We start from the raw sequence: 14,486 nt of genomic DNA, 5'->3' as shown, positions 1-14,486 counted from the left end.
ATTTAAATGGCTATATGAAAGTGTTGCTATATTTATTAATTTTAATTTTAATTAAAATTTTAATTTTAAATTTCCAGCATGTCCTTAAAACAAATGGTCTGTGTCCTAGAGAAGTCATAAACTTCTTGGTGTGAAAACTTTATATTCTTATTTCATTTTGTGGATTTATTAAACCTTGAGAATAAGAATATTTAATGCCTTTCATATGGACTCATGGAGAAAGCTAGCTTTAAATCTCAGGTCAGAATTAAGCCTGATTTAAACAAGTGTCCAGTATCAGTGGTATTTTGTTTAAGGTAGAAAGGCATTTGTCTCTTGATACAAGTTTAGCTTTTATCATATTAATTATCTAAAATGATCCCTGCATCAGAATTTCTCACTGCACCAGAGTCTAATATTGTCCGTGTATGTACAGGATCACAGAGCATCCCTTACTGGTCTGTGCTTAGATAGGAGCTGGCCTTTAGTTCCCGAGCTGTGAAATAAAATGGAAAACACCACACATGGCTTGAGGGGACAGGATAGTGACACCAGAGCTTCATAAAGAAAATTGTCTCTGCTGTATCTGCAGGTATATCATTTCTTTGAGCATTTAATATTTTAAAAGAAATAATGAAAAAAGAAACTCTCCTACACTGTTGGTGGGAATGTAAATTGGTACAGCCACTATGGAGAATAGTATGGGGGTTCCTTTAAAAATTAAAATTAGAGTTACCATACATACTAGCAATCCCACTCCTGGGCATATATCTGGAGAAAACTATAATTTTAAAAAATACATGCATCCTGATGTTCATAGCAGCACTATTTACAATAGCCAAGACATAGAAGCAACTAAAATGTCCATCAACAGATGAATGCATAAAGAAGATGTGGTATATATAGTTACAATGGAATACTATTTGGCCATAAAAAAGAATGAAATAATGCCATTTACAGCAACATGGATGGACCTAGAGATTATCATACTAAGTGAAGTAAGTCAGAAAAAGAAATACCATATGATATCATTTATATGTGGAATCTAAAAAAAATAATGACACAAATGAACTTATTTACAAAATAGAAAGAGACTCACAGATGTAGAAAACAAACCAGAGAGGAAAGAGGGTAGGGAGGGATAAATTGGGAGTTCTGGGTTTGCAGATACTAACTACTACATATAAAAAAAGATAAACAGTAAAGTCCTACAGTATAGCACAGGGGACTATATTCAATATCTTGTAATAACCTATAATGGGAAAGAATCTGAAAAAGAATATATATATAATATATATATATATATATATTATATATAAATTCAGTTTTATATATATATTTATATATCTAAATTCAGTTTTATATATATGTGTATATGTGTGTGTGTGTATATATACATATATATATAAACTGAATTGGGGGAGGATATGGCTCAGTGGTAGAGCACATGCTTAGCATGCACAAAGTCCTGGGTTTAATCCCCAGTACCTCCTCTAAAAATAAATAAATAAATAAATAAACCGAATTACCTCCCCCTGCAAAAAAAAGAAACTGAATCACTTTGCTATATACCTGAAACTAACTCAACGTTATATATGAACTACAGTAAAAAACTTTTAAAAACCCATACCATTAAAAAAAAAATGACGATACTATTTCTAGGATTTGTTTCAAAATAGTCCTGGAGGAGAGGTAAGTATAGATGAAAGAAGATTGGCCACAAGTCAGTAATTATTTAAGCTGAGCGATAGATATATGGGGTTTATTATTCTCATATCTCTATTTACAGATGTTGGAAAATTTCCATAATAAAAAGATAGGTAAAGGAAAAAGACTTGGCTTAAGGGCAAATGATGATAGCGTGGTTATTGAATCCTGCTTAGTTGTTGGCTTCTTGGGTTAGGAGGCAGGGGGAAGCAATGGACGGAGTGCTGTGCTGAGGGAACATCTGGATTCTAGTTGTATCCTTGCCACCAAGGTGCCGTGTGACCTGGAGCAAGTCGGGTCTGAGTTGAATGAGTTGAATTTTAATGTGCTTTCAGTTCCAGATTCTGTTGTGGGTCCTTGACTCCCTCTGATTCCTGGCTGGGTGTCTTGTTCTGCCTTGTTCTTCGGTGCGGATGAAAGTACACTGGCCTTCTTAAGTGCCTCCCTCTCAGGTTTCCCTAAGCATTGGGGGAATCTGGCTCTTTGAGTTACCATGGATACCGAAGATGGGTGTAGGGCTCCAGACAGTAGTATTAAGGCATTGAAAAGAAACGATGGAAGTCAAGTCAGTTGTCTCTCTTGCCCTTTTCCTGAATCTGGGCTGCTAACTTTTCTCTCCCTAAAGCAGGAACAGTTACAAAGAGCTTTCCTTCATCTTTTCTTGTCACCTTTTAAAAATTATTTTAATGGTAGGGAGGCTGTAACATTTCCACTAGCCCAGAATATTTTAGAAAAGTCATTTTAAACAGCACTCAGTGTTATTATATATTAGCCCATATGTATTGAGGACAGCCTAGCCATCCTCGTATTCACTCTTTCCTTTTCAGATTCACATAGGATTTTATATAAATTGAGCTCTAAGAAGTTACTTGTGGATACTCTATTTCTAGTTCCTAAAGACTACCAAACTACATTAAGAACCTGGAAAAGTTACTAGATGCCTCATTTGTTTTTATTTTTTCCTTGTCTTTGCATCAAAATTGTGATGTAATAGAATAAAAACAAGCCAAGTAGATGTGTTAACAATCCATTGTGAATTTTTCTGCATCATTCCTTTTTAAACCCATTTATCGCTAATGTTTTACTTGGATTTCATAAGATGTTATCAAATATCCTCTATATTTTATTATCACCATATATGTATGTGTATATATATGTTTATTTTAAGGCTTCAATTTCTGCTGAGCTTTATGGAATGTATTAGTAAAGCCTAAAATAAATGGAGGCACAAAATAGTGCAACGTATATTTTTTTTCACATTGAAGAAAGATGCCACATCTAGAGGAAAACTGATGCATTTGGAAATAACCAAGAGACAGGTGTTTTCTTCTTTAATAAATTGTCTCAAACAGTGAAACCTAGGTGTTTGGGTATGACCAAGGCCATGTGCAGTCTGGCAAACTATAAAGTACCTCTTAGGCAAGATCTTCAATATTTTGGGATATGAAAGAAGATGAATTTCTTCCAAGAAAAGGAACTCTTTTTGTTTTTCCTTTCCCTAAGCTCTTGGCTTTACAGTTGTACGGACATGAGTCTTACTGGATTCTGCTACACAGCTATTGACACCGCTTTTCCGAGTCTGGGTGTCTGCTGTAGGAACTGTTAGGTGGCACTAGGCAGGATGCAGCACTGATTTATTAACGCCGTTGTAATGAATGCTGTTGTTCTCACACATGTACTCTGCTGGTGGGAGTTAAGAAAGGTCCTGTCTTCTGCCTGCTTTGGTGGTCCTTGAGTCAACCTGATTTTGGAAGGCCGTCTTGTCCTGCAAGGCAGACTGGGCCTCTGCCCCGACTTCAAGTTCTCTGGCCTTGTTTTAAACCAGACAGTTACCTGTATCTCCAGCTCTGTTCAGGATGATCCATTGGCTATTAGGTTCTAGAGCAAAGTAGTCTTTTCTGTTTACTTCCCCTCCTTCTTTACTTTTTCTCTTGAGTGAAAGAATCCTTCTTTGGTCCCACCTAAGTTCTATTCCTTCCCTGTCTTTAGAACTTAAAATCTTACTATACTTTTTTTTCCCTATATACTCATTTCTTCCTGTTTTTTTCCCCTGGTGGGGGATCAGTAGTGGTAGGGGTTCCTCCCCCTGGTACTTTACAAATGCTTTCGTCTCCCCAAAGCTGACAATACAAACATCCCCAACTAAACACGATCGATCCTGCAACTTCTGCATGATCTGTTAACACCAAGACCAAACGTCTTGAAAGCCCACCCTGGGTCTGCTGCTTCCACTCCCCCACCCTCATTCCTTTCCCTCTGCAATCTGCCCCCACACCAGCACTCCACTGAAGTTATTCCAAGCCTACCAATCGTGAAATGCAGTGTTACTCTCTCATTTTCATCCATTTCAATCTCTACAACACGTGCCATTACTGATCAGTCCTTCCTTGTTTTACAGAATCTTACTTGATTTACAGGAGATGTCATCTTGGTTGTCTTTGACTTTTCTTTCTCTTTCACACCCCCCCCCTTCCTCTTCTCATTTCCCCTAAACCTTTCAGGGAGGTTCACTATCCATTTTAACCCTTATCTTTCTGTGCACATGCCCTTCCTCACCCTGCTCTCTTCCCAGTGCCCACGTCTCTCAAACTCAGGCTCCAGCCGAGGCCCAGGCACACCTACCCGAGCACCCGATGGGCAGCAGAGCCTGAGGACCGCATGTTCACTCAAAATCCATTCGTATAGTCTACACACATCTGCATTGAAAACATGGCCCATGCCAGGCACTGATGAATTTGTTTCTGGGTGTCAATTTTTTAAGAAAAAAATCAGATTTTTATAGTGAGAATTTTCTTTTAAGAAATGTGCATCAGATTCTCTTTTCACACGATGAAGGGAGGGATTCTGTTAAGTATGACTAAGATTGCAGGGTTAGACTGAGACATTTTCACAGCGAGAGGTTGTGATGTCTGAGAGCAGAAGAACTGTGGTGAATACGTGCTGTCTATACTCCGGTTTAGAAGAGAGGATCTTATTGGCTTACGACCAGCCTCACTTCCTCAAACCACCGAGTGACTGGGTAGGTGACCACAGAGCAGCCATCTAACCCCACTGCTCCCTAAAGGTACCACAGGATTTGAACAGAGTATGAGACAACAACAGTGATCTTTTACAAGAATGACCCTTCAACATTAAGGCGATGGCACCAAACAGAGATCTTACAACTCAATTTTTTATTGTTCCCTCAACAAATATTCACCATTAATACTTCACATTGGCTTAACATCTAAAATGCCTTCAGCTTAAATCTTTACTTTTTTCATAACTTCTGTTTTCACAAATACTTCTGTGTTTTGGGGTAGTATTAAAATATAATTTCAGGACTAGGAACAAATTATTTTTAATGGTACAAGACAGAAAACGTAAAGGTCACTTGGCAGCAGTGGTCGTCAGACTCTTTCATCGTGCTAGCCCTACTTAACATTTCGTGCGTTACCTTAAACTTTCATTCGAATGAGGGCAGGTACTGACATGCTGTGAATGAGCACAGAGGAGGGGAAAGGGGAGCAGGAAAGTCCTTGTACAAATACTTTCTAAACCAAAGTAGATCCTCTGCCATCTCCAGCTACCCTTGCTTTTGCAGACATGGCTTTCTTTGGCATCCAGACTTTGACCATGGAGTTCTTTGACTCTTTCCTATCTCTTACCATCGCCTACATTCTATTAGTTCCTAAACCTTTAATTTATTTCTCCAAGTGCAGGTCTCTAACGTCAGCCTTTCTGCTCAGTCCCCGTTGTCTGGCCCTCCTCACTCTATGACTCAATTATTGCAGGTGGCCTCTTTGCTATACTCAGGAGCTAGCCCTAGAAAGCTGTGGAATGCTAGAGAAGGCAAGGAGAGGCTGGGTTCTGGCACGAAGCCTGCCTGGGAGGGGAATCTGACCCCCCTAGGGAGGCAGGCAGAGAGTTCAGGATGGCATGGGCTGAGTAACCAAGATAGCTTTCAAGTCTCAGGCCAGCAAATAGAGCACTGGGTCCTTCACAACAAAGTGGCACGTGTTCCACCATTTAGGGTGGCATAACAGAGCATCCAGGTGAGGCAAGCCTTGATAGCCAGGCATCCTTTACTTAGGTGATAGTATTCATGGGCAGTTGGTGCCAGAACCAAGAAGCCTCAAACAGGAGCCCCATCGTTTTCTTTTACGGAACCAGGGAATAGTGCTGGTGACTAGGACAGGAAGTTATCCAGCGATTCAGGACAGAAACTCGCTGCTTAAAGTGGGACACAGGGGCTGGGTCTGTGGGAGTGGCCTCCTCGGACCCCAGCCCTCAGGGGCTGGAGCTCCTCCTGCTACAGGGGCACAGCCCGAGAGCCAGGCTGAGCCAGCAGAGATTGATGTGGTTTGGGGAAGATAGGTGGGGAAATCTGTGCCGTTGCCCTCCAGACCATCCCAGATGCCACCGCGGGGAAACTTCCTCAGGGGGAGCTTCAGTTCTTCTCTTCTTGCTCCAAAGGCGTGGCTGACTCCATGTCGTTTACTAAATGAGTCCCAGACTCTCCAGCCCTCTTCAGTGTAAGCCAAACTGACCTTTCCTGTCTTACCTTTCTCTCCCGGTCACTTGCCTTCGACTCCATCACACAGAGCCCCTCGCTGAGCATGCCCCAAGCCCCCATGTCCCCAGGCCTTCCCTCTTCATCTGAGCACCTCTTCCTACAGCTACACCTGGTGAAGTACTGCCGGCCATGCAGGGGTCTTTAATGTGTCTTCTACCCTGAAGGTGTTCTTGACCTTGATTCTGCATCGCTGGGTCGGAACCTCCCCTCCTTTGCTTGTCCTCCTGCTGTGACGTCTGTATTTTGACTTCTTGTTTGACTACTAATTTACCATGTCAGTCATGTAATGATAGAGACTGTCTCACTTACCTTCGCCCCACCTCAGATGCTTTACATAATAATTTGTACCTGGTATATAGTCTTAAAAGGTGTCTTGAATTGCTTATTTATTGACTCTCCACCATAACTAAAAATATAGCACTGGGTGCTTTAGGACTTTATGAAATAAATTGAAGATTGAAAAAATATTGTGAAAAAGATAAAGACAGTAAATTATAACCAAACCAAAAACATGTGCTCACAATTACAACCATGTACACTATTAAGAAGCCAATAAAATAATTAAGGGAAATTTTTCTTTCTTATCTTTTGCCCTTGTTTAAAAAGTAAGCTATCCTCCTAAATAAAGAAAATTAAGACAATTTATTTTCATTGTAATTGTAACATTTATTTATGTTGTTAGTAATGGGGAAGGAATGCCTGTCTAGATTTTTAGATAACATTGTTGCAGGTTATCAGCATTCTAGGAATCAGAGTAATCTGGTAGAAAGTCATCTGGTAAAAACTTTAATTTACTGAAGGTACTTTGTACTCCCTAACAATAATAATGGCAGTTTTTTCAATTGAATGCTGTCACGTGCCGGTTCTGCTCCAAGAACTACTCGTATTAGCTCATTTAATCATCAGAGTTTATGAAGTTTAAGTGCTGCTTTTATCGCAGTTTTACTGATGAGGACACTAAGGCCAGAAAATTCAAATGACTTGCCCAAGGAAACATACCTGGTAGGAGGCAAAGGCAGTGTTTGAATCCAAGCAATAAGATGCCACAGCCCAAAATTTTGGTCATTGCGCAGCATGGCCTCTCTAGACGATACGTTCCTATCCAGCTCAATAAGGACTGATCACTGAAAGGTGACCTTAATACAAGGGTTAGCTTTATATACGAGAGTTTTTGCTGTAAGAAGGATTTGGTCCGAATTATTTCGCTTCTGCATGACTAGCCTGATTAGCAGTGTCCACATAGAAGAACAGTTTGCTAGGATCAAAATTACGTTTGGTTCATTTAAGATACTGTTCTTTGTAATCACAGAGGCACAGTGTTGCTGCTAGTGATTATTTTCTATATCTAGAAGGTAGGGCAGAACCAGAAGATTTTCCCAGGGTGGGATTTGTTCAGGACTGGCCTGGTTGCATCAATAATGACAGCATTTTGATTTTATCTATCTTGTTCCACTAAGAATATGAAAGTGCCTTCGTGTACCATTCACTTTCTTGCCCTATTGGAGGAAGGGAGGAGAATCTCTCCCTTTTCCCAATTTACTGTAGCCGAGGGACGCTGCATAGTCCCTCAGCTCTGTGTGCTTTCCTGCAGACGTGCCCCACCCTGGTGGTGTCAGGTGGGGCATACGCCCCCCTGACATTAGACCTCCTTTGAGTCAGGAATCCTGTCCCACCACGTCTCAAAGGGTTACTTTCTTACACTTCTACTTCGTATCACCTGTCTCTGCACCCAGTGTATTGTGCACCCAACTTCTTGGACGCAGTTTCCTGTGAAATCCCTAGAATTCTCCACCGCTGTGGTTCCTGTCCTGGCCGCTGTCCTCCGCGATACCGCGTTTTATGGTGTTACCTGGGTGGCTCCCTCCTCTCTCGTTCAACCCCAGACTCTCTTCCATAGGCCACTTTGGTCAGCCTCGGCCCAGTACGTCATTTCTACGTTCATGGAAAGGGCCCCTGTCCTGCCAGGCCTGGATTATTGTACCAATACTATGGTCCGGAAAATCAACCCTCATCTCTGACACCATCCGTTCAAATGGCTCTTCACTTTCTTTGTCCACTCTTTGTACATCCTGATCTTCAGCCAGAAGAGAACACCACCCGCACACCCTCCACACCTTTCTGGTTCCTCCTCAGGACTTCTGACTAGAGGTGGGTCTTCTCATTGAACGACAGCCTGCCTTCTGATGGGCCACGCAGGCCACACACATCAGGCAGAGCTCCCCGGTGGCCACTGGTGGACTCTTCCTGTCCTCTTCATTTGTACGGCGAATATTCACTGATTGCCTACCCCAAGCCCAGATCTGTTCTGTGCCCTGGGGATATGAGAGTTAACAAAAAGGGAAAGTTCCCAGGCTCGTGAACCTTGTCCTTTGCTTTTTGCTGTGGTGTCTCTGGTGAACCCCTCCTCTCGTCTGTCTCTCTGACCTGCTGTCCGGCTCAGATCTGCACAGCTCATCAGCTGTGTGCTGACATTTTCCTCCTGTCAACCTCTCAGCTGTTGTTTTGATTCCTCTTTTCTTCCTCGAAACATTGCTCTTTGTAAAACATCCTTAACTGTGTTATTTTTCCCTTCCCTTATTTTCGAGATATGGTTCACCTCTTCCAGAGCAAAGGGAGATGTTCCCCTACTCCCTTTTACTTTCTCATGTGTGAAAACTGCTTTATATTTGTAACTTGCCTTTGGTGGCTCCTCTCCAAGGAAGAAAAGCAGAGGTCACAGCTGAGAGATCACTGGAATGGTTTCTGCACAATCCTGACCCTGGGGTCTCGAGGTTACCTGTAGTCAGTTTTTGGCAGCCCCTCTTGGAAATATTTCCTGTAAACTTCCCTTAGGAAACCGGTCCCCGAGGAATGAGGGTTTTCACTGAGGACTGCTTTGTGCTTGCTGGGTCAAACCCTAGCCCTTTCAGAAAACACAAATAGAGTTTTGATTTTTCCAAAACTTTAACCTGCCTTGCCTCTCTTTTTGACTGTGGCCTTGGGCCAATGAGCTGTAGTCCACAGGAAGGTACGTCTTATCTTTCTGACAGCTCCAATAGAAAACCACTGAGGCTTCTTGCAAGTGGCTGTGGTTGGTTTATGTGGGAGGCAGATAATCAGAGGAACCACTGGCTAGTTCACTCTCTGTCACTGCATTTGTGATCAGGACTTTCTCAAAAGAAATCATTTTCTTGGTCACTCACCACTCTTGTGTTTTTCCTGTTTGGGGTGTGTGTGTGTGCACGCGTGTGTGTGTATACAGTTCTAAGAATTTTAATATATATTTAGCTTTGGGTAACTGTCATCATAATTAGGATGTATCTCAGTTCCATCACTCCCCAAATCTCTTCTGTGTTGTCCTTTTATGGTCACACCCTACTTCTGCTCCACACACACACTCCCCATCCTCAACTCCTAACCTCTGGCAAACACTGTTCTTCTTTACTATTTTGTTTCAAGTATGTCATAAATATTGGAACCATTCATATAAAATCTTTGAGACTGGCTTCTTTCACTCAGCATAGCACCTCTGAGACTCACCCAGGGTGTTGTGTGTATCAGTTACTCCTTGTGATTGGCAGGTTGTGTTCTTTGGTATGGCTGTACCAGAGTTTATATATTCACCTATTGAAGGACGTATGGATTGTTTCCAGTTTGGGGTAATTATGAGTAGAGTAGAGCTATCAACACTCATATAGAGGTTTTTGTGTGAGCAAAAGTTTTCATTTCTTTAGGGAAAATATGTAGGAGTTGATTTGGGGGTCGTATATTAAATACATGTTTAACTTTATAAGCAACTGCCAAACTGTTTTCCAGGGTTTTGCATTCCTACCAGCAGGGTCAGAAAGTTCCAGTTGCTCCATATCCTTGTCAGCACTTGGTATTGTCATGATTAATTTTTTTTTTACTATAGTTAAAAACATAAAATTTACAATCTTAACCATTTTTAAAATGTACACATCAGTAGTAAATTATATTTACACTGTTGTAGAGCAAATCTCCAGAACTTTCTCATCTTATGGAACTGAAACTCTATGCCTATTAAATGACTCCCTTTTACCTCCTCTCCCCAATCCCTGATGGTCACCACGATTCTACTTTCTGTGTCTATGAATTTGACTATATTAGATACTATGTTCATATAAGTGGAACCATATAGTAGTTGTCCTATTATGACTGGTTTATTTCGTTTAGCATAATATCCTCAAGGTTCATTCATGTTAAAGCATGTGGCAGCATTTCCCTCTTTTTTAAGACTGCATAGTATTTCATTGCATGCACACACCACATTTTGTTTATCCATTCATCTGTCAGTGGACATTTGGGTTGCTTCCACCTCTTGGCTGTTGTGAATGGTGCTGTTGTGAACATAGATGTGCTGTCATTATTTTTTATTTTAGCCATTCTAGGAGGTATGAAGTAAAATTTTGTCATTTCCCTAATGGTTAATCATGTTCAGCTTCTCATGTACTTATCCACCATCCATATGTCCTCTTTGGTAGAGTTTCTGTTTAAATATTTTGCCTATTTTTAAACTGTGTTGTTTTCCTACTGTTGCATTTCGAGAGTTCTTTTCATGTTCAGATAGAAGTTCTTTGTCAGATACATGATTCGCAAATATTTTCTGCGAGTTTGTATCTGATCTCTTTGCTTAACCCCAGGTAATGAAAATTTTCTCCTATGATTTCTTCTAAAACTTTTAGAGTTTAATGTTTTACATTTAGATCTATGATCATTTTTGTGTTATTTCTTATGTAAGATGTGAGGTTTATGTCAAGGTTGATTTTTTGCATATAAATGTCTAGTTTTTTTTTAATATCATATTTTGAACAGACTATCTTTTCTGCATTAACTTGCCTTTGCATCATTACAAAAATCAATAAGCCATGTACTGTTCTTTGGTAAAGGTGTGTTCAGGTCTTCTGGCCAATGCTTATTGAGTTGTTTCCTTAATGTTGAGTTTTGAGAGTACTTTCTATGCTCTAGATACATATGATATCTTTGTTAGATATGTTATTAAAGATATTTCCTTCCAGACTGTAGCATGTCTTTCCATTCTGTAACAGTGTCATTTACAGAGCAAAAGTCTTAATGTTAATGATTATCACTTCTTTCCTTTAGGATCATGCCCTTGGTGTCATATGTAAGAACTCTCAAGAGAATTTGTTGAAAAGGCTATTCTTTCTCCATTGAATTGCCTTTACAAAAAATTAATTGGCCACATAGTCTTTATCAAAAATTAAGACCTACATTTGTGTGAGTTTATTTCTGGACTCACTATTCTGTGCTCTTAATCTATGTATCTGCTCCTTCACCGGTATCACACTGTCTTGATTACTGTAGCTTCATAAGTCTGAGAATTAGGTACTATGATTTTTCCAACTTTATTCATTTTCAAAGTTGTTTTCACTAATCTAATTTCCTTGCTTTTTCAAATAAATTTTACAGTCAGCTTGTTTATATTCTCAAATTTTTCCTACTGAAATTTTTATTGGAATTACATTAAATCTGTGTTGCAGTTTGGGTAGAACTGATTACTACGTTGAATCTTCTATGAACTGGTATGTCTCTCCATTTAATTAGCTCTTCTGTTTCTTTCATTTGTGGTTTGAAGATTTTAGAAAACAGCATTAGGTTTATTCCTAAGTATTTCTTTCCTCTTTTTTTTTTTAACTATCGTAAATGCCATATTTTAAAATTTGTTTCCAGTTGTTTACTGCTAGTTTATGGAAATACAGTTGTATTTGCTACCCTGCTAAACTTACTTACTAATTCTAGTAGTTCTAGTAAGATTCCTTATGTTTTTCTATGTAGTTAATTATATCATCTGAGTTGGGATGGTTTTATTTCCTTTCCAATCTATATGTCTTTTATTTCATCTCTTGCCCTCTTGCACTAGCTGGGACCTAGGGGTGGTGAAGGGGGCGATCTTGGCCTTGTTCCCATTTTTATGGGGAAGCATTAAGTATGATGTTAGCTGAAGGTATGTGGTAGATACACTTTATCAGGCTGAAGTTCCTTTTTATTCCTGATTTTCAAAGATACTGTGATATTATGAACAGATGTTGAATTTCTCAAATGGTTTTTCATGTCATTCATATGATCATGTAGTTTTTCTTCTTTAGACTATTATTATGCTTGATTACATTGATAGATTTTTGAATATTGAACCAATTGTGCATTCCTGGGATAAACCCCACTGAGTTATGGTATATTATTCTTTTTTTATGTTGCTGGATTTTATTTAATAATATTTTATTGAAGAGTCATAATATTGGCCTGCAGTTTTCTTTTCTTGCGCTCTCTGTCTTGTTTTAGTATCCAGGTGATGCTGGCCCCATACAATGAGTTGGGAACTATTTCCTTGCCTTCTATTCGTGGAAAAGATTGTGTAGAATTGGTGTCAGTTTTCCTTTAAATGTTTGATAGAATTCACCAGTGAAACAATCTGTGCCTGAAGATTTCTTTTTAAAAACGATTTTAAGCTGGAAATATAATTTCTTTAACAGTTACAGGGCTGTTCAGGTTATCTCTTTAGTCTTGGGTAAGTTTTGATGGGAACTCTGGTGTTTTTGAATGAAAAACAAAGGGAGGGTCTTCTTCCTAATTTCTTTATGATTAACCAACTACCTTGTGTCCTTCATTGAAATCCATGTCCAGATGCTAACTTCTCAATGCAGTCTACCTTATCCTATACTGTATCTCTCCTGTCCCCCAGCACTCTTCTTTTAAATAGCTTTAGTAAATATCTCATATCTTGTAAGTATATTTATATACCAGTTTACTGATTTAATGTGTATAATTCAGTGATTTTTAAACAATAAGTCACAAACTATGCAACAATCACCACAATCACATTTAAACGCTTTTATCATCTTAAAAAGAAACCCCATTCCGTTAGGAGTCACTGCCTGTTTTCCTCCAAAAGTGCCAACTCTGTTCTCTGTCTCTGTTATAGGTTTGCCTATTCTTGATATTTCATATAAATGGAGTCATGTAATAAATACGTGGGTTTTGACTGGCTCCTTTCACTGGGTAGAATGTTTTCAGTGTTCATCCATGTTGTGACATGTATCAGTACTTAATTTCTTTTATTATCAAATAGTATTCCAGTGTATAAATAAACCACACTTTAGCTATCCATCAGTTGATGAACATTTGAGTTGTTTCTACTCTTGGCTATTCTGAATAATGCTTCCATGAACATCTGTGTATAAGTTTTCCTGTGGACACATGTTTTCATTTCTCTTGGTTATATACCTAGAAATGGAATTGCTGAGTCATATGATAATTCAGTGTTTAATATTTTGAGAAATGGCCAAGACTGTTTTCCAAAAACATCTGCATTATTTTACATTCCCACCAGCAGCGTATGAAGGTTCCAATGTCTCCCACTCTGGGCAATATTTGTTATCATCCACTCTTAGTTCCTCTTTCTGCCTTATTTTTTCCGTTTTCCATAGCACATGTTACCACCTAATGTTTATAAACTATTTCTATTGTTTATTATCTGGTCCCACTTCCCACTAGATTATAAATTCCATGAGGGTGGGAATTTTTGTTTTCTTCTCTGACAAAATCCTAAGCAACCAGAATAGTGCCTGGCTTATGTTAAACATTCAGTAAGTGTTCGCTGAATGAATGAATGAATGAAAGGCTCTTGATGGGCCTTATCCTGTCCCAATATGGGACATCAGCAAGTAAATGTTTGTGATTTGGAAAGTGCTAGAATTCTGGAGGGGAAAAGACTAAACCCATTTTCAGCTCTTCCTTCATGTTCACATTGTTCAGAGCTGCTTAAGAGCTTTAAGGAGTCTTGAAAAACCAAAATAGACAAAATGATGTTTCACCAAATTTAATAGGCAGAATGGGGACCCCTTCCCTCATGAATGGTTAATGAACTTAAGTAACTGTTACTGTCTGCTCTGTATGGTAGCAGCCTTTTAAAGGTCAATGTGGGGGCATCACTGACACAAAATGGAGGTGGTGTGGGGGTCATGTTTTATTTCAGCCATTTGTGTCCTTATGAACTTTATAACTGATGCTAATCAGATCAAATGAGTGTTAGGAATTCTGTGGATATATAATAATTTTAACCATAATACTTTCTTGAAATTCTTTTATTCTCTTTTCCTAAAAATATATGATGATCTTAAAACAAATTTCCCTTAAGCATTAAATATGGAGAAGACTAAATATTCTTCTTCATTTTTTTCTCCAGTAGAATGAATTTTTTCTTAGTTCAATCTTTCTACTCATACATAGA

The 14,486-nt window shown here is 39.2% G+C and overlaps 1 protein-coding gene across 8 annotated transcripts in view; it reads left to right on the top strand.

Annotated features, from left to right (window-relative positions):
• Positions 1-14,486, top strand: part of PHACTR2 (phosphatase and actin regulator 2) — a 241,290-nt gene that overhangs the window by 158,342 nt on the left and 68,462 nt on the right. The window lies entirely within an intron of this gene.

This window comes from Camelus bactrianus, chromosome 8 (assembly GCF_048773025.1).
Source record: "Camelus bactrianus isolate YW-2024 breed Bactrian camel chromosome 8, ASM4877302v1, whole genome shotgun sequence".
Lineage (NCBI taxonomy): Eukaryota > Metazoa > Chordata > Mammalia > Artiodactyla > Camelidae > Camelus > Camelus bactrianus.
The sequence above is the reverse complement of the archived record's forward strand: the minus strand, read 5'-3'. Positions and strand labels throughout refer to the sequence as shown.